Here is a 20,286-nt window from a genome sequence, read left to right as displayed (position 1 = left end):
AACTTGAGTCGTCTTCACGCACCCTGGACCCTCAGGTAGCCTCTCATCCAAGCCCACATCATGGCCAAAAGCATGAAGAAATCTTCTTCTGGTTTGTTGACAGAGTCCAAAAGGCCCCGTGCAACAGCTACCCCAAGAAGCAGCAAATGTGTGATGTACACAGAGACTCCGGGTTCCTGCAGAATCATGGTACACTTCACATTATCAGTGGGAAAGTCACCCAACACAGGTTTGTAAAGTCATATCAGTGGGGATAAGGAAGTTGGAAAAGTAGTGATTGGTAAGGTGGAGAGTCACAATTAGTCTCAGGTGAGAGCAGTTCCGTGTATGGGCCGCTACACCGTCCATCAGTTCTTTACAAGGTGCATGAAAGTCACCTGGGCCTCTTGTTCCAACGTGGTTTTTTAACTCAGAACAGCTGAGGTGGAGCCTGCCTTTCTATCAAGCTCCCCTAGCATGCTGAAAGCCACCAGTCCTCAGACTACACTCTGCATAGCAAGCCCCTCGACCTCCTTGACGCAGGTTTCAAAAGGAAAGAAAGGAGTTGGCTTACTTGGATGTAATCATGCATGTAGGTGGCTCTAGAACCTTCCAACTAAGCTGCACGATCTTACCAGAAAAGTAATCATTCACAGAGGAAGGAAACCACACCAGCACTGAGTCTCAGAGCTTGAGGGAGATGGAGCCTGGGGGTGAGGGGTCTGGAAACACACACAGAAATCCAGAGAGGGAAAGAATGGGCGGCCGTCATAGAAACAGCAACAACTGTTCAACTGAGTAAACGATCCGTGTTTCCAGAGCAGAGAAGAAGGGAGCCGGGGGTCTGTGAAGTGGGGCCCAGACACGCCCGAACCACACAGCAGACTCACCGGCGCAGAAAAGGCAAACTTCCAAGTCTTAACAACAAGCAACGGCAAGAAATCGGCACAGGCAAACCAAAGACGCTAGAGTGAGCGCAGGGTCACACGTGACCAGAAGGCCACCCGGTGAATTCCCAGATGTGGGAAGTGAACTTACCTGCTTGTCTATAGCTTCCAGAAGGAGCGGAGCGAGGGAAATCCAGGCGTCCTAGTCTCAGAGGAAATGGCCGGTCCAGCGGGGAATCCAGGAAGGGATGAAGGACAGGAGATGGAAAACTCAGCCAAGGCTCAGGTCTGCTACGAACGCCAAAGCTGCCGTAAAGTGAGGACGTAAAATTGGGCGGTACTGACCCGCGTCCCCTGAATCGGCAGGCGGACTGTCAACCACTGCGCCGCCAGGGAAGCCCTCACAGGCAGCTCTTACAGGAATAGAGGAGGGACTTCCCTGGCGGTCCAGTGGTTAGGGCTCGGTGCTTTCACTGCTGAGGGTCCAGGTTCAGTCCGTGGTAGGGAACTAAGATCCCGCAAGCCAGGAAGCTTGGCCAAACAAACAAACAAACAAAAAAAGAAAAAAGAAAAAGAAACAATTATTCAAAAAAAAGGACAGAGGAACACTGACTACCACCGAATACATTGCATTAAAAATCACTATATTAGGCAGATAAGCGTCTAGACATATAAAAGAAGACTAAAAGCATGCTGTGTTTTATGTTGATAAATGAATTATAGATACTGTTACTACTTGAAATGTAAGACAGACCTTATGACGTGGAGAGCCTTAAATGGTCTCTCGTGTGTAAAAAGAATGAAACTGATTGCCATTTGTTGCTAGGGCCCCTACCCCACTGGGTCCTGCTGCATGAGTGGTTCTGAGCTTGCTTGTAGCCTAGGTGTTGCCACATCCCTTAGAACTGCGTAATTTCTGCATTCCTGGGCTTTATGTCCTAGTCCGTCACTTGAGTTGTGGCCATACTTTCCTTAGTTTCCTTATTGATCTGGCCAGCCTCCTTCCTGGCCCTCTCTTCAATCCATTCCCCATTTGAGCGAGACAGAGTGGTCCTTCTGAAGGTTGCGTCCCTTCCTGGTCCTCTGTGGCTCACCTGCGTTACCAGGATGACACCCAGGGCCACCATGAGCTGCCCACTTGTTCTCTGGCCTCGTCCCCTCTCCCCCCAGCCATTCCAAGCTTCCAGCATTTCCCAGAAGGCATTTTGCGCCTTCACATCTTCCCACAGCGCACTTCCTCTGCTAGGATGTTGTTCTCTTTTGTTCTTCAGAGTCAAAGTAAACATTAATCCCTTTTGAGAAGAGTTCTCTGATGCTTTCTGGAGAAACTCTAGGCTCCTGTAGCTCCTTAGGCGAACTTCTAGTATAGCTCTGTCAACTCAATGTATTGTCATGTTGTCTGCCCCACACTTATCGCTACACTGCAAGTATTTTGAAAGACGTTATGTTTTATTTGCGTCTTCAGTGTCTGAATAGAGCAGATGTCTAGCTCGTACTGGCTGAATTAATCTGTACACAGGCAGACTTTGGAGACGCTGCAGGTGTGGTTCCACAGCACTACAGTAAAGCAAATATGGCAATAAAGCGAGTCACAGGAACGTTTTGGTTTCACAGAGCCTATAAAAGTTATGTGTACCCTAGACTGTAGTCTATTGAGTGTACAATAGCATTATGTCTAAAAAAAGAATGCACACACCTGAATGAAAACTTACTTTATTGCTGAAAAATGCTCACCAACATCTAAACCTTCAGAGAGTGGCAATCTTTTGGCAGTGGTAGCATGAAAGACAACGGATCACTATATCAGATAGAATCCTAATAGAAAAGCTTGAAATACTGCGAGAATTGCCAAAACGAGACAGAGACACAAAGGGAGCAAATGCTCTTGGAAAATGGAGCCAATACACTCGTTCGATGCAGGGTTGCCCCAAACGTTCAATGTGTACAAAATGCCGTATCTGTGAAGAGTAATAAAGCAAACACAGCGAGAAAAGGTGCGCCTGTAATGAAAGCCGTCGCGTGTTGTTTTTGCTTTTTTTTTTTGTCTTACACTTGTGTTTATACTTAAAATAAAAGTTCTCAATATTTCTGTCAAACACATCACATTACACCACCACGTTAGTTTTCCTCAAGTTTGTTTCCCCCTCCGAGAAGATCTCTTTACAAGCCTGGGCAACAGATAGCACTTCCTTTCAGTGGGTCTCTTAAAAATACATCATGAGATGAACGGATAAAAGAATGGCACTGCGCAACTTCGTGGATCACTGAGGCTGTTTTACTAATTATGATCTTACATGATGTATCCTGGGGTTTCTTCTTCCTGTAAACAGGCTTTGCTGTTCACTAGCTCTTTAAAATGCCATCATCAAGCCCACTTATAACGACCGTCCTTTGCCACACCTGGCCTTGCGTCTCCCCCATGCTGCCAGCGGACTCTGCTGCAGTGAGCCTGCATCAGAATCAGCTGGAGGGCGTGCAGAACCACAGGCTGCAGGGCGCCAGCCCCGCAGTGTCTGACGGGTCGCTTAGGAGCAGGGCGGAGATCTTACGTTTCCTAACAGGTTCCCAGGTGACACAGATGCAGCTGTTATGGGACCTCCTTTGAGACGGGGCTCCACCAGCGTGCCTCGGGCTGCGTGCTGTTTGCCGGTTTTCACAGCTAGAGCCACTTAGCTCAGGCGCGTTGATCCTGCCCCATGCAGTTAGGAAGGAATACAGGCCTTTCATTGGGTCAGCACCGCCCAACTTTACGTCCTCACTTTACGGCAGCTTTGGCGTTCGTAGCAGACCTGAGCCTTGGCCGAGTTTTCCGTCTCCCGTCCTTCATCCCTGCCTGCATTCCTCGCTGGGCCCGCCATTTCCTCTGAGACTAGGACGCCTGGATTTCCCTCGCTCCGCTCCTTCTGGAAGCTGAAGACAAGCAGGTAAGTTCACGTCCCACATCTGGGAATTCACCGGGTGGCCTTCTGGTCACGTGTGACCCTGCGCTCACTCTAGCGTCTTTGGTTTGCCTGTGCCGATTTCTTGCCGTTGCTTGTTGTTAAGACTTGGAAGTTTGCCTTTTCTGCGCCGGTGAGTCTGCTGTGTGGTTCGGGCGTGTCTGGGCCCCACTTCACATACCCCCGGCTCCTTTCTTTTCTGCTCTTGAAACACGGATCGTTTACTCAGTTGAACAACAGTTGTTGCTGTTTCTATGACGGCCGCCCATTCTCTCCCTCTCTGGATTTCTGTGTGTGTTTCCAGACCCCTCACCCCCAGGCTCCATCTCCCTCAAGCTCTGAGACTCAGTGCTGGTGTGGTTTCCTTCCTCTGTGAATGATTACTTTTCTGGTAAGATCGTGCAGCTTAGGTGGAAGGTTCTAGAGCTACCTACATGCATGACTTACATCTAAGTAAGCCAACTCCATTCTTTCCTTTTGAAACCTGCGTCAAGGAGGTCGATGGGCTTGCTATGCAGAGTGTAGTCTGAGGACTGGTGGCTTTCAGCATGCTAGGGGAGCTTGATAGAAAGGCAGGCTCCACCTCAGCTGTTCTGAGTTAAAAAAGCACGTTGGAACAAGAGGCCCAGGTGACTTTCATGCACGTTGTAAAGAACTGATGGACGGTGTAGCGGCCCATACACGGAACTGCTCTCACCTGAGACTAATTGTGACTCTCCACCTTACCAATCACTACTTTTCCAACTTCCTTATCCCCACTGATATGACTTTACAAACCTGTGTTGGGTGACTTTCCCACTGATAATGTGAAGTGTACCATGATTCTGCAGGAACCCGGGGTCTCTGTGTACATCACACATTTGCTGCTTCTTGGGGTAGCTGTTGCACGGGGCCTTTTGGACTCTGTCAACAAACCAGAAGAAGATTTCTTCATGCTTTTGGCCATGATGTGGGCTTGGATGAGAGGCTACCTGAGGGTCCAGGGTGCGTGAAGACGACTCAAGCTCAACAATAAGTTTTAGGAGCTTACTGTAATGCTGGCCCACAGTAGGTGACCATCCAAACATTGCTCATCAGAAGTTATTGTGGAGAAGGTATTAAAGGTAGGCCAGGGCTTCCCTGGTGGCGCAGTGGTTGAGGGTCCGCCTGCTGATGCAGGGGGCATGGGTTCGTGCCCCGGTCCGGGAAGATCCCACATGCCGCGGAGCGGGTGGGCCCGTGAGCCATGGCCGCTGAACCTGTGCGTCTGGAGCCTGTGCTCCGCAGCGGGAGAGGCCACAACAGGGAGAGGCCTGCGTATCGCAAAAAAAAAAAAAAAAGGTAGGTCAGGCTGGGTGAACTAACTCCACCCCAGAGCTTCTGGTCTGGACAGTGAATGGCCTTGTTGCCAGAAACCCATCCCTGAAGAAGCAGTGCTGCAGGCAGTGCCTGAGTCCACAAGTCAGGTCCAACAATTGCAGGCAGGGGGTTCGTAAGACATATATGGCCTATGTCAGAGCCTCAGGCAAGGCTGCCCACGCTCAGGATAGGGCGACAACGCCCCGGAGCAGGAAACTTCCGTATAACCCTGGAAACCCGGGTGGACAGCAGTGCCATAGCAAAAACATGGGTTCTAGAATCCAAGCTGGGTTTGCATGACCCCGAGTAACCTTATCCTCCGATGGTCTCTTCCTAGGCGAAAGAAAACGCATGTCCACGGTCTAATAGAGAGCTCACGTAGTACGTGCTTAATTCAGTGGTGGTTACTCTTATGTTTGTTGTAGAGGGAATCATATTCTTATCGGAGCCTCTGGACCTCAGGGCTGCTCCAGGGTCTTTGAATTCTGACCCAGTTAGTTGGAGGGCTGGGTAGCTAGTGTAGTACCTCGTTTAGCGTCTGAGCAAAAGGAAGCATGCATGCTCAAAGCACACGTGCTTGGCAGGTATAGTGTTCACCGCGGTCAGAGTGTTTTCACGCCGACTGCGCAGCACTGAAATATCACTGGGAGGAGTGTGATCTTTCACTGATAGTCAGGAAGCCTGGACTCTACGCGTAGGCTGCTGTTGAGGTCTGTGGCTTGGGGCAAGTAGGGCTCTTACTCTGGACCTCAGCCTCTTCATCTGCATCTAGCAGAACTGAACTAGATGCCCCTGGCGACCACGGGCAATGCACATCCTGCCAAGTGATCTTCCTGATATGGAATGTAGTGGGATTTGTGTGTGTTGCCAGACGGAGCAGTGTAACCTTGGTGATTGTGTGTAGCCTCTGTAAGTGTGGCTGTTCAGACGTACATAAAATTCAAGGGCAGCCCACCTTAATACCCTTAGGGCTCTAGGCAATCAGTGACGTGGCGCTGTGGTGATGAGTGAGACGGACTGAGGTTGAAAGTCAGAGTTGAGTCTCATGCCTGCTTTCAACCTCCTGAAATTCTGGAACCGGTCCCTAAGATGTTAGTAGCAACTGGACTGAAAGGGACCTTGACTGTTTTTGAACAGAAATCATACAGATGAAAGTTAAATCTGAAAGCAGACTGAAGTGTTCGGTCTTTTTTATCATTACTTCTTAGATGTATAACAACATCCTTCTTTATGATTACTGAAGTATAGTTAGTTTACAGTGTTGGTTAGTTTCAACAAAGTGATTCAGTTCTACATATATATATATAATCTTTTTCAGATTCTTTTCCATTATAGGTTATTACAAGACGTTAAATATAGTTCCCTGTGCTCTACAGTAGGTCATTGTTGGTTATCGATTTTATATATAGTCGTGTGTATCTGCTAATCCCAAATTCCTAATTTATCTCTCCCTCCTCTTCCACTTTGATAAACATAAGTTTGTTTTCTATGTCTATGAGTCTATTTGAGGTTTGTAAGTAAGTTCATTTGTATTATTTTTTAGAATCCACATATAAGCGATACCATATGATATTTGTGTTTCTCTGGCTTACTTCACTTGGTAACGGATAATCTATAGGTCCATCCATGTTATTGCAAATGGCATTATTTCATTCTTTTTATGGCTGAGTAATATTCCATTATATATATATGTACCACATTTTCTTTATTCATCTGTCGATGGACACTTGTTTCCAATGAGAATAGTGCTGCTATGAAAACTGGGGTGCATGTATCTTTTTGAATTATAGTTTGGTCTGCATATATGCCCAGGACTGGGATTGCTGGATCATATGGTAATTCTGTTTTTAGTTTTTTAAAGAACCTCCATATTGTTCTCCATAGTGGCTGCACCAACTTACATTCCCCCCAACAGTGTAGGAGGGTTCCCTTGTCTCCACACCCTCTCCAGCATTTATTGTTTGTAGACTTTTTTTTTTACATCTTTATTGGAGTATAATTGCTTTACAATGGTGTATTAGTTTCTGCTTTATAACAAACTGAATCAGTTATACATATACATATGTTCCCATATCTCTTCTCACTTGTGTCTCCCTCCCTCCCACCCTCCCTATCCCACCCATCTAGGTGGTCACAGAGCACCGAGCTGATCTCCCTGTGCTATGCGGCTGCTTCCCACTAGCTATCTATTTTAGGTTTGGTAGTGTATGTATGTCCATGCCACTCTCTTGCTTTGTCACAGCTTACCCTTCCCCCTCCCCATATCCTTAAGTCCATTCTCTAGTAGGTCTGTGTCTTTATTCCTGTCTTACCCTTAGGTTCTTCATGACATTTTTTTTCCCCTTAAATTCCATATATATGTGTTAGCATACGGTATTTGTCTTTCTCTTTCTGACTTACTTCACTCTGTATGACAGACTCTAGGTCCATCCACCTCATTACAAATAGCTCAATTTCGTTTCTTTTTATGGTTGAGTAATACTCCATTGTATATATGTGCCACATCTTCTTTATCCATTCATCCGATGATGGACACTTAGGTTGTTTCCATCTCCGGGCTATTGTAAATAGAGCTGCAATGAACATTGTGGTACATGAGTCTTTTTGAATTATGGTTTTCTCAGGGTATATGCCCAGTAGTGGGATTGCTGGGTTATATGCTAGTTCTATTTGTAGTTTTTTAAGGACCCTCCATACTGTTCTCCATAGTGGCTGTATCAATTCACATTCCCACCAGCAGTGCAACAGTGTTCCCTTCTCTCCACACCCTCTCTAGTATTTATTGTTTCTAGATTTTTTAATGATGGCCATTATGACTGGTGTGACATGATATCTCATTGTAGTTTTGATTTGCAATTCTCTAATGATTAACGATGTTGAGTATTCTCTCATGTGTTTGTTGGCAGTCTGTATATCTTCTTTGGAGAACTGTCTATTTAGGTCTTCTGCCCATTTTTGGATTGGGTTGTTTGTTTTTTTGTTACTGAGCTGCATGAGCTGCTTGTAAATTTTGGAGATTAATCCTTTGTCAGTTGCTTCATTTGCAAATATTTTCTCCCATTCTGAGGGTTCTCTTTTGGTTTTGTTTAAGGTTTCCATTGCTGTGCAAAAGCTTTGAAGTTTCATTAGGTCCCATTTGTTTATTGTTGTTTTTATTTCCATTTCTCTAGGAGGTGGGCCAAAAAGGATTGTGCTGTGATTTATGTCGTAGAGTGTTCTGCCTATGTTTTCCTCTAAGAGTTTGATAGTGTCTGGCCTTACATTTAGGTCTTCAATCCGTTTTGAGCTTATTTTTGTGTATGGTGTTTGGGAGTGATCTAATCTCATACTTTTACATGTACCTGTCCAGTTTTCCCAGCACCACCTATTGAAGAGGCTGTCCTTTCTCCACTGTACATTCCTGCCTCCATTATCAAAGATCAGGTGACGATATGTGTATGGGTTTATCTCTGGGATTTCGCCCTGTTCCATTGATCTATCTTTCTGTGTTTGTGCCAGTACCATACTGTCTTGATTACTGTAGCTTTGTAGTGTAGTCTGAAGTCAGGGAGCCTGACTCCTCCAGCTACGTTTTTCTTTCTCAGGATTGCTTTGGCTATTCGGGGTCTTCTGTGTTTCCATACAAATTGTGAAATTTTTTGTTCTAGTTCTGTGAAAAATGCCAGTGGTAGTTTGATAGGGATTGCATTGAATCTGTAGATTGTTTTAGGTAGTAGAGTCATTTTAACAATGTTGATTCTTCTAATCCAATAACATGGTATGTCTCTCCATCTATTTGTATCATCTTTAATTTCTTTCATCAGCGTCTTATAATTTTCTTCATACAGGTCTTGTCTCCTTAGGTACGTTTATTCCTAGGTATTTTATTCTGTTTGTTGCAGTGGTAAATGGGAGTGTTTTCTTGATTTCACTTTCAGATTTTTCATCATTAGTGTATAGGAATGCCAGAGATTTCTGTGCATTAATTTTGTAACCTGCTAGTTTACCAACTTCATTGATTAGCTCTAGTAGTTTTCTGGTAGCATCTTTAGGATTCTCTATGTATAGTATCATGTCATCTGCAAACAGTGACAGCTTTACTTCTTTTCCGATTTGGATTCCTTTTATTTCCTTTTCTTCTCAGATTGCTGTGGCCAAAACTTCCAAAACTATGTTGAATAAGAGTGGTGAGAGTGGGCAACCTTGTCTTGTTCCTGATCTTAGTGGAAATGCTTTCAGTTTTTCACCATTGAGGACGATGTTGGCTGTGGGTTTGTCATATATGGCCGTTATTATGTTGAGGAAAGTTCCCTCTATGCCTACTTTCTGCAGGGTTTTTATCATAAGTGGGTGTTGAATTTTGTCAAAAGCTTTCTCTGCATCTATTGAGATGAACATATGGTTTTTCTCCTTCAATTTGTTAATATGGTGTATCACATTGATTGATTTACGTATATTGAAGAATCCTTGCATTCCTGGAATAAACCCAATTTGATCATGGTGTATGATCCTTTTAATGGGCTGTTGGATTCTGTTTGCTAGTATTTTGTTGAGGATTTTTGCATCTATGTTAATCAGTGATATTGGCCTGTAGTTTTCTTTCTTTGTGACATCCTTGTCTGGTTTTGGTATCAGGGTGATGGTGGCCTCATAGAATGAGTTTGGAAGTGTTCCTACCTCTGCTGTATTGTGGAAGAGTTTGAGAAGGATAGGTGTTAGCTCTTCTCTAAATGTTTGATAGAATTCGCCTGTGAAGCCATCTGGTCCTGGGCTTTTGTTTGTTGGAAGATTTATAATCACAGTTTCAATTTCAGTGCTTGTGATTGGTCTGTTCATATTTTCTGTTTCTTCCTGATTCAGTCTGGCAGGTTGTGCTTTTCTAAGAATTTGTCCATTTCTTCCAGGTTGTCCATTTTATTGGCATAGAGCTGCTTGTAGTAATCTCTCATGATCTTTTGTATTTCTGCAGTGTCAGTTGTTCTCCTTTTTCATTTCTAATTCTATTGATTTGAGTCTTCTCCCTTTTTTTCTTGATGAGTCTGGCTAATGGTTTATCAATTTTGTTTATCTTCTCAAAGAACCAGCTTTTAGTTTTATTGATCTTAGCTGTCGTTTCCTTCATTTCTTTTTCATTTATTTCTGATCTGTTTCTTATGATTTTTTTCCTTCTGCTAACTTTGGGCTCTTTTTGTTCTTCTTTCACTGATTGCTTTAGGTTCAAGATTAGGTTGTTTATTCGAGATGTTTCCTGTTTCTTAAGGTGGGCTTGTATTGTTATAAACTTCCCTCTTAGGACTGCTTTTGCTGCATCCCATAGGTTTTGGGTCATCGTGTCTCCATTGTCATTTGTTTCTAGCTATGTTTTCATTTCCTATTTGATTTCTTCAGTGATCACTTCGTTATTAAGTAGTGTATTGTTTAGCCTCCATGTATTTGTATTTTTTACAGATCTTTTCCTGTAATTGATATCTAGTCTCATGGCGTTGTGTTCAGAAAAGATACTTGATACAATTTCAGTTTTCTTAAATTTACCAAGGCTTGGTTTGTGACCCAAGATATGATCTATCCTGGAGAATGTTCCATGAGCACTTGAGAAAAGTGTGTATTCTGTTGTTTTTGGATGGAGTGTCCTATAAATATCAATAAAGTCCATCTTGTTTAATGTATCATTTAAAGCTTGTGTTTCCTTATTTATTTTCATTTTGGACGATCTGTCCATGGGTGAAAGTGGGGTGTTAAAGTCCCCTACTATGATTGTGTTACTGTCGATTTCCCCTTTTATGGCTGTTAGTATTTGTCTTATGTATTGAGGTGCTCCTATGTTGGGTGCATAAATATTTACATTTGTTATATCTTCTTCTTGGATCAATCCCTTGATCATTATGTAGTGTCCTTCTTTGTCTCTTCTAATAGTCTTTATTTTAAAGTCTATTTTGTCTTATATGAGAATTGCTACTCTGGCTTTCTTTTGGTTTCCATTTTCATGGAATATCTTTCTCCATCCCCTTACTTTCAGTCTGTATGTTTCTCTAGGTCTGAAGTGGGTCTCTTGTAGATAGCATATATATGGGTCTTGTTTTTATATCCATTCAGCCAGTCTGTGTCTTTTGGTGGGAGCATTTAGTCCATTTACATTTAAGGTAATTATCGATATGTATGTTCCTATTCCCATTTTCTTAATTGTTTTGGGTTTGTTATTTTAGGTCTTTTCTTTCTCTTGCTTTTCTTGCCTAGGGAACTTCCTTTAGCATTTGTTGTAAAGCTGGTTTGGTGGTGCTGAACGCTCTCAGCTTTTGCTTGTCTGTAAAGGTTTTAATTTCCCCATCAAATCTGAATGAGATCCTTGCTGGGTAGAGTAATCTTGGTTGCAGGTTTTTCTCCTTCATCACTTTAAATATGTCCTGCCACTCCCTTCTGGCTTGCAGAGTTTCTGCTGGAAGATCAGCTGTTAACCTTATAGGGATTCCCTTGTGTGTTATTTGTTGTTTTTCCCTTGCTGCTTTTAATATGTTTTCTTTGTATTTAATTTTTGACAGTTTGATTAATATGTGTCTTGGTGTATTTCTCCTTGGATTTATCCTGTATGGGACTCTCTGTGCTTCCTGGACTTGATTAAGTATTTCCTTTCCCATATTAGGGAAGTTTTCAACTATAATCTCTTCAAATATTTTCTCCGTCCCTTTCTTTTTCTCTTCTTCTTCTGGAACCCCTATAATTCGAATGTTGGTGCGTTTAATGTTGTCCCAGAGGTCTCTGAGACTATCCTCAGTTCTTTTCATTCTTTTTTCTTTATTCTGCTCTGTGGCAGTTATTTCCACTATTATATCTTCCAGGTCAGTTATCCGTTCTTCTGCCTCAGTTATTCTGCCATTGATCCCTTCTAGAGTATTTTTATTTTCATTTATTGTGTTGTTCATCGTTGCTTGTTTCCTCTTTAGTTCTTCTTGGTCCTTGTTAAATGTTTCTTGCATTTTCTCTATTCTATTTCCAAGATTTTGGATCATCTTTACTATCATTCTGAATTCTTTTTCAGGTAGACTGTCTATTTCCTCTTCATTTGTGAGGTCTGGTGGGTTTTTATCTTGCTCCTTCACCTGCTGTTTGTTTTTCTGTCTTCTCATTTTGCTTATCTTACTGTGTTTGGGGTCTCCTCTTTGCAGGCTGCAGGTTTGTAGTTCCCGGTGTTTCTGGTGTCTGTCCCCAGTGGCTAAAGTTGGTTCAGTGGGTTGTGTAGGCTTCCTGGTGGAGGGGACTAGTGCCTGTGTTCTGGTGGATGAGGCTGGATCTTGTCTTTTTGGTGGGCAGGTCCACGTCTGGTGGTGTCTGTGGACTTATTATGATTTTAGGCCGCCTCTGTGCTAATGGGTGGGGTTGTGTTCCTGTCTTGCTAGTTGTTTGGCATAGGGTGTCCAGCACTGTAGCTTGCTGGTCATTGCGTGAGGCTGGGTGTTGGTGTTGAGATGGAGATCTCTGGGCGATTTTCGCCGTTTGATATTATGTGGAGCTGGGAGGTCTCTTTTGGACCAGTGTCCTGAAGTTGGCTCTCCCACATCAAAGGCACAGCCCTGACTCCTGGCTGGAGCACCAAGACCCTTTCTCCCACACAGCTCAGAATAAAAGGGAGAAAAAGAAGAAAGAAAGGAAGGAAGGAAGGAGGGAGCGAGGGAGGGAAAGAAAGAAAGAAGATAAATTAAGTCATTAAAATAAAAAAACAATTATTAAGAAAAAAAATTTTTTTAAAGAAAAAAACAAAAATGGATGGATAGAACCCTAGGACAAATGGTGGAAGCAAAGCTATACAGACAAAATCTCACACAGAAGCATACACATACACACTCACAAAAAGAGGAAAAGGGGAAAAAATCCTAAATCTTGCTCTCATAGTCCACCTCCTCAATTTGGGATGATTCGTTGCCTATTCATGTATTCCACAGATGCAGGTACATCAGGTTGATTGTGGAGCTTTAATCCGCTGCTCCTGAGGCTGCTGGGAGAGATTTCCCTTTCTCTTCTTTGTTGTCACAGCTCCGGGGGCTCAGCTTTGGATTTGGCCCCGCCTCTGCGTGTAGGTCGCCAGAGGGTGTCTGTTCTTCGCTGAGACAGGACGGGTTAAAGCAGCCGCTGATTCAGGGGCTCTGGCTCACTCAGGCGGGGGGGGGAGGGAGGGGCACGGAGTATGGGGCGGGCCTGCGGCGGCAGAGGCCGGCAGGACGTTGCACCAGCCTGGGGCGCACCGTGCGTTCTCCCGGGGAAGTTGTCTCTGGATCCCAGGACCCTGGCAGTGGCGGGCTGCACAGGCTGCCCAGAAGGGGGGTGTGGAGAGTGACCTGTGCTCGCACACAGGCTTCTTGGTGGCGGCAGCAGCAGCCTTAGTGTCTCCCGCCCGTCTCTGGGGTCCGCGCTGTTAGCCTCGGCTCGCGCCTGTCTCTGGAGCTCCTTTAAGGGGCGCTCTTAATCCCCTCTCGTCGTGCACCAGGAAACAGAGGGAAGAAAAAGTCTCTTGCCTCTTCGGCAGGTCCAGACTTTTCCTGGACTCCCTCCCGGCCAGCCGTGGCGCACTAACCCTCTGCAGGCTGTGTTCACGCTGACAGCCGCAGTCCTCTCCCTGCGCTCCGACCGAAGCCCGAGCCTCAGCTCCCAGCCCCGCCCGCCCCGGCGGGGGAGCAGACAAGCCTCTCAGGCTGGTGAGTGCCGGTCGGCACCGATCCTCTGTGCGGGAATCTCCCCGCTTTGCCCTCCGCACTCCTGTTGCTGTGCTCTCCTCTGCGGCCCCGAAGCTCCCCTCCCCTCCGGCACCTGCAGTCTCCGCCCACGATGGGGCTTCTAGTGTGTGCACACCTTTCGTCCTTCAGGGCTCCTTCCCACTGGTCCAGGTACCATACCTATTCTTTCGTCTCTGTTTATTCTTTTTTCTTTTGCCCTACCCATGTACGTGGGGGGGTTGTTGCCTTTTGGGAGGTCTGAGGTCTTCTCCCAGCGTTCAGTAAGTGTTCTGTAGGAGTTGTTCCACGTGTAGATGTATTTCTGGTGTATCTGTGGAGAGGAAGGTGATCTCCGCGTCTTACTCTTCCGCCATCTTCCCCTCGTCCCCCCGCCCCCCCGTTTGTAGACTTTTTGGTGATGGCCATTCTGACTGGTGTGAGGTGATTGCTGATTGTAGTTTTGATTTGCATTTCGGTAATAATTATTGATGTTGACCATGTTTTCATTTGCCTGTTGGTCATCTGTATGTCTTCTTTGGAGAAATATGTTTAGGTCTTCTGCCTACTTTTTGATTGGGCTCTTTGGCTTTTTTTTTTTTTTTTTTTTGATATTGAGCTGTATGAGCTGTTTGTATATTTTGGAAATTAAGCCCTGGTCAGTTCCATAGTTTGCAAATACTTTCTCCCACTCTGTATGCTGTCTCTTTATGATTTCCTTTACTATGCAAAAGCTTTTAAGTTTAATTAGGTCTCATTTGTTTATTTTTGCTTTTTTTCCATTACTCTAGGAGATGGATCCAAATAAATACTGCTGCAATTTATGTCAAATACCTTATAGTTTTTGCAATACAGGTTGTTTGCCTCCTTAGGTAGATTTATTCCTAGGTACTTTATTCTTTTTTATGTGAATGGTAAATGGGATTGTTTCCTTAATTTTTCTCTCTGTTAGTTCATTCTTAGTGTACAGAAATGCTACAGATTTCTACATATTAATTTTGTATCCTGCAATTTTAATGAATTCATTTATGAGCTCTAGTAGTTTTTTGGTAGCATCTTTAGGAGATATAGATAGATAGATATAGATATAGATATTGTCTTGCTACTGAACTTGCCTTGCCTATGTGAGTAGCAGAATCCTATACCAAGGAAAGAAAACCAAATGTCGCCCAAGGACCAGGTGGAGGCCCTTCCATCCTCCTGAATTCCTGTGTTTTACCATGGATGCTACAGAGATGTTTTAATTTTTTCATTGAAGTATAGTTGATACACAATGTTGTGCTAATTTCTGCTGTACAGCAAAGTGACTCAGTTATATGCATATATACATTCTTTTTTATATTCTTTTCCACTGTGGTTTATCTCAGGAGACTGGATATAGTTCCCTGTGCTCTACAGTAGGACCTTGTTGTGTATCCATTCTAAATGTTATAGTTTGTATCTACTAACCCCAATCTCCCAGTCCATCCCTCTCTCTCCCCTGCTCCCCCTTGGTTACCACAAGTCTGTTCTCTATGTTCATGATTCTGTTTCTGTTTCATAGATAGGTTCATTTGTGCCATATTTTAGGTTCCACATATAAGTGATATCATATGATACTTGTCTTTCTCTTTCTGACTTACTTCAGTTAGTATGATAATCTCTAGTTGCATCCATGTTACTGCAAATGGCATTCTTTCATTCTTTTTTATGACTGAATTGTATTTCATTGTATATACATACCACATCTTCTTTATCCATTCATCTGTTGAGGGACATTAAGGTTGTTTCCATGGCTTGGCTATTGTGAATAGTGCTACTATGAACATTGAGGTGCATGTATCTTTTTGAATCATAGTTTTCTCTGAATATCTGCCCAGGAGTGGGATTGCTGAATCATATGGTAATTCTGTTTTTAGTTTGAGGAATCTCCATACTGTTCTCCATAGTGACTGCACCAACTTACATTCCGACCAACAGTGTAGGAGGGTTCCCTTTTCTCCACACCCTCTCCAGCATGTATTGTTTGTAGTCTTTTTAATGATGGTTAATCTGACCAGTGTAAGGTGGTACCTGATTGTAGTTTTGATTTGTATCTCTCTAATAATTAGTGATATTGAGCATCTTTTCATGTGCCTACTGGCCATCTGTCTTCTTTGGAGAAATGTCTGTTTAGGTCTTCTGCCCATTTTTCAATTGTGTTTATTTTTTGTTGTTGTTGAGTTATATGAGCTGTTTGTATAATTTGGAGATTAAACCCTTGTTAGTCACGTCATTTGCAAATACTTTCTTCGATTCGGTAGGTTGTCTTTTCATTTTTTGTGTGTTTGTTCATTTGTTTATGGTTTTCTTTGCTGTACAGAAGCTTGTAAGTTTGATTAGGTCCCATTTGTTTATTTTTGTTTTTAGTTCTATTGCCTTGGGAGAATGACCTAAGAAAATATTGGTATGATTTATGTTAGAGAATGTTTTGCCTGTGTTCTCTTCTAGGAGTTTTATGGTGTCATGTCTTATGTTTAAGTCTTTAATCCATTTTGAGTTTATTTTTGTGCATGTTGTGAGGGTGTGTTCTAACTTCATTGATTTACACGCAGCCGTCCAACTTTCCCAGTATCACTTGCTGAAGGGATTTTCTTTTTCCCATTGTATGTTCTTGCCTTCTTTGTCAAAGATTAGTTGACTGTAGGTGTGTGGGTTTATTTCTGGGCTCTCTGTTCTGTTCCATTGATCCGTATGTTTGTTTTTGTACCAAAACCACACTGTTTTGATTACTGTAACTTTGTAGTATTGCCTGAAGTCTGGGAGAGTTAGGTAGGCCTCCTGCTTTTTTTCCTCCTCAGGATCACTTTGGCAATTCTGGGTCTTTTATGTTTCTGTATAAATTTTGGATTATTTTAGTTCTGTGAAAGGGGACTTCCCTGGTGGAGCAGTGAATAAGACTCTGCGCTCCCAATGCAGGGGGCCCAGGTTCCATCCCTGGTCAGGGAACTAGATCCCACATGCATGCTGCAACTGAGAGTTTGCATGTCACAACTAAGGAGGCCGTGTGTCACAACTAAGGAGCCATGAGCCGCAACTAAGGAGCCTGCAGGCCGCAACTAAGCTGATAAGCCACAACTAAGGAGCCTGCCTGCGGCAATTAAGACCCGGTGCAACCTAAATAAATAAATATTTTTAAAAAATATCATGGGTAATTTGATAGGGATCTCAGTAACTCACTATAGAGATGTTTTGAGTGCTTCTCATGCTTGAGGTTGTGCATAGGAATCACCTTGATGGTGGAGTGCTTCCTCAACTTACCCCCTGGGCCCCATCCTCAGATTTTGTGCCCTGGGGTAAGGCCTGAGAATGTGCATTTCCAACAAGCTCCCAGGAGATTCAGATCTTGGCCTGTGGACCCAGTTTGAGTGCCACAGCAGTAGGCCGTTTGCAGTGTGTCGTTTTCTGTCGTCTAGTTCTCCAGCTTACGGTGGTATGACTGGGTTGTGGGTGGAGGGTGCACACAACCTAAGAGCTGAGAGCTGTGTTGTATTCGGGGCCCTTACTGAGGACTGGAGTTCAGGAGACAGCCTCTCAGATAGCTCTGAGGTTCTGTGCCAAGAAGGTAAGAAAGGAGCGGAGATATACAGAAGTTTTTGCTGGGGGCTGGGGGAGCACATGTAGTTTAACATCAGAAGGTTACTGCTAATCACACAAAGAAACAGACATCTCAAGTTAATGATTTTCGTGCTTCTCTATGTATGTGAAGATGCAAGAGTCTGGTTCACTGAAGTCATTCCTTTGATTTGTACCTCAGCTCTCTGGGGCCAGCATCCTGTTTTCTCCATCCTGAATCCCCTCGGGGGCACAGTCAGTGGGGCGGCTGAGGGCTTAATGGCTCCAACATCCTTTGTTTACTAAAGTGGCAGGTGACATTCTTTGTCCGCAGCGGCATCCTCTGTTTGTCAGTCAAAATACGTCTTCCTCTTCCTTCTCCTCCTAAGGTGAGGGAAGAAATGGCTAAGGTGACCCTCCTGCCAGCCTGGAGTGGGTTTATCCCTTACTCTGAAGGCCCCCTGGCCTGGATGCGCTTCTGGGTGAGGCAGTTTTGATCATGGAAAATAAAAAGGTTTCTTTATGCAGAGGTTGATCCTCTCGTCATACCCTGGAGGCTGGCTGAGAGCATCAACAGGCAACCCAGTCACCAGATGTTTGTTCGACGTGTGGTTCCCTTCCTCAGTCCTTTGGTTAGATCCCAAAGTCGAACATAAAAACTAAAGTGACAAATGTCAAACTTCACTGTCTTCCAGCCTGTTCTTACGGCTGGCTTCTTAACCCTGCTGGGCGCTGGTTCTGCCCTAGCGAGAGCTCCCGTGTAGCCTGGGAGGGAAGAGTATGGAATACTCCCTGGTGACGAACGTGCTCTTAAAGATTAAACCATGAATCCACGAAGCAGCCGCGCTAGAGACGCCTAGTGTTTATTCTAGAAGATTCCTCACTGTCACTTGGTCCTCCGAGCAGATTCCCAAAGCAGAACTTCTGGGTCTTAGACCAGGCGCCGCCTTGAATATGTTGACCTGGACTGCTTTCTTTCTCTTCCTGGCCCCTTTTTCTCTGCACATCAGGGTCCAATTCTCAGCCTGCGAGTTAGACTGCTTGTCTAAACCAAACAGATAGGAGATACTTGCTCCAGCTGACGTGGTAAAAGAAGGGGTGCAGGGTGATCTGCGCACAGGCTGTCCTGTAACTCTTGTCTAGCCTCATTGCCTTGGTCACAGGCCGATAGGGGCTAAGGGTCCCCATGCATAGGAGCAGCAGAAACCTCGAGGCCCTGTCTGCCTAGGACAGTGCATGACTAATTCAGATACCTACAGTGGCAAGTGATATAAAAAAGGGAAGTGGGCCAGGGGTGCCAGTAGGGAGGAGTGAGGACTGTAGTGAATGACAGAGCAGGTGGCTTGTCTCAAGGGGACGGCAGCTAAGGAGATCCAGCTGACTGTCACCATGGAAGCGCCTCACCTAGTGCTGATGGATCTTCTGACTTTTCAGAAGCCAGAACTCTAAGGGATTCGTCCTCACCCTGCGTGAGATAACAGATACCTTGAAAAGTGGTCAGATGTTTCCGATACCTCCTTAGGTTGAATTTGGCTCAAAATACCCTGTTCTGGCGTCTAGACTACAGCAAACTGGGCAAGGAATTCAGCTTTTTGGCTACTGATAACCATTTATCAACATAGATATATCTTGTATCGGTGGCTTTTGAACTTCCTCCCCAGACTGAGTTTATTTACGCATGAGGTAACAGATTCAACAACAGATATCTTAATGTTCACTAAAATAGGACTTGGGGTTCTGTTCCAAGTTTGGTGCAGAATTGGATTTAGATGTGTGTATTCTATACTAGGTTTTGTCCTTTCCTGCTTTTTTCCCTTTCCAACAATTACCTTAAAGACTTTAACCCAATGGTATGAATGGCATATGATATTAATACAAATCTGACATTTCTAATTTGAGGACTGAGAAATGAAGAGTGAACACCACTGGTCAAACAGCAATGAGTAAATCTAGTGAAGTGCTGTGACTCGACATTTTAGATGCTAATTTTCTCCCAAGATCATGTTGCAGCATTCTCCCAAAACACTTAGAGCAGAAGAATAAGGTAAGCACATGGCAAAAGACAGACATCAGTGGGATAGAAGACATATTTAAAAAAGGAAATCAGGGCTTCCCAGGTGGCGTAATGGTTGAGGGTCCGCCTGCCGATGCAGGACACACGGGTTCGTGCCCCGGTCCGGGAAGACCCCACGTGCCACGGAGCGGCTGGGCCCGTGAGCCATGCCCGCTGGGCCTGCGCATCTGGAGCCTGTGCTACGCAACGGGAGAGGCCACAGCAGTGAGAGGCCCGCGTACCGCAAAAAAAAAAAAAAAAACAAATGGAAATCATGCCCTCTCCACCCCGTTCCCACTGCTGTGGAACTCTGTAGTCTGGAGAGGAAAGAAGATAAGCACGTAGGTACATGCACAGGTGAAAACACTCAACGTGGAAGTCTCCAGGTTCCGCAGTAAAGTCGAGATAAAGCCAAATAAAGCCAGCAAGAAGCACAAGCAGGCTGGGGCCACCTGGATCTGTACGTTCTGACTGTCCCGATGCCATGTAAGCTGGGTGTTAAGGGATATACAGGATTGCCTATCTGATCTGGAAAGATAGCTGGTGGCCCTGAGCCTGCCTTGTCCTAGAATATTCCATAACTACATGTGACAGCTATACACTTCCGAAAGGCATCCTCACTCAACCACAGCCTTCTTTGAGCGTTTACCACTTCCCTAGACATCCGAGCTAGTGTATCCTTGCACTGGGGCACAGTAAGTCCCTGACACACGAACCTTCACGTTGCGACCTTTCAAAGCTGTGAATGTGCGTTCCCATACCCAGTCACGTAAGTTAGTTCACGTGCCTGGCGTGCACTGTCACGTGCATGCATCGTCTGCAAGTACTTGTGGTTTTGT

The 20,286-nt window shown here is 44.6% G+C and overlaps 1 long non-coding RNA gene across 1 annotated transcript in view; it reads left to right on the top strand.

Annotated features, from left to right (window-relative positions):
* Positions 1 to 3,662: 3,662 nt before the first annotated feature.
* Positions 3,663 to 20,286, top strand: part of LOC117310321 (uncharacterized) — an 81,972-nt gene continuing 65,348 nt past the window's right edge. Inside the window, exon 1 of the long non-coding RNA XR_004524494.2 lies at positions 3,663 to 3,790. This is a non-coding gene — a long non-coding RNA (uncharacterized lncRNA). The remainder of the gene's footprint in view (positions 3,791 to 20,286) is intronic.

This window comes from Tursiops truncatus, chromosome X (assembly GCF_011762595.2).
Source record: "Tursiops truncatus isolate mTurTru1 chromosome X, mTurTru1.mat.Y, whole genome shotgun sequence".
In the NCBI taxonomy this organism is placed as follows: domain Eukaryota; kingdom Metazoa; phylum Chordata; class Mammalia; order Artiodactyla; family Delphinidae; genus Tursiops; species Tursiops truncatus.
Note: the sequence above shows the minus strand (reverse complement) of the source record. Positions and strands in the feature narration are given on the sequence as shown.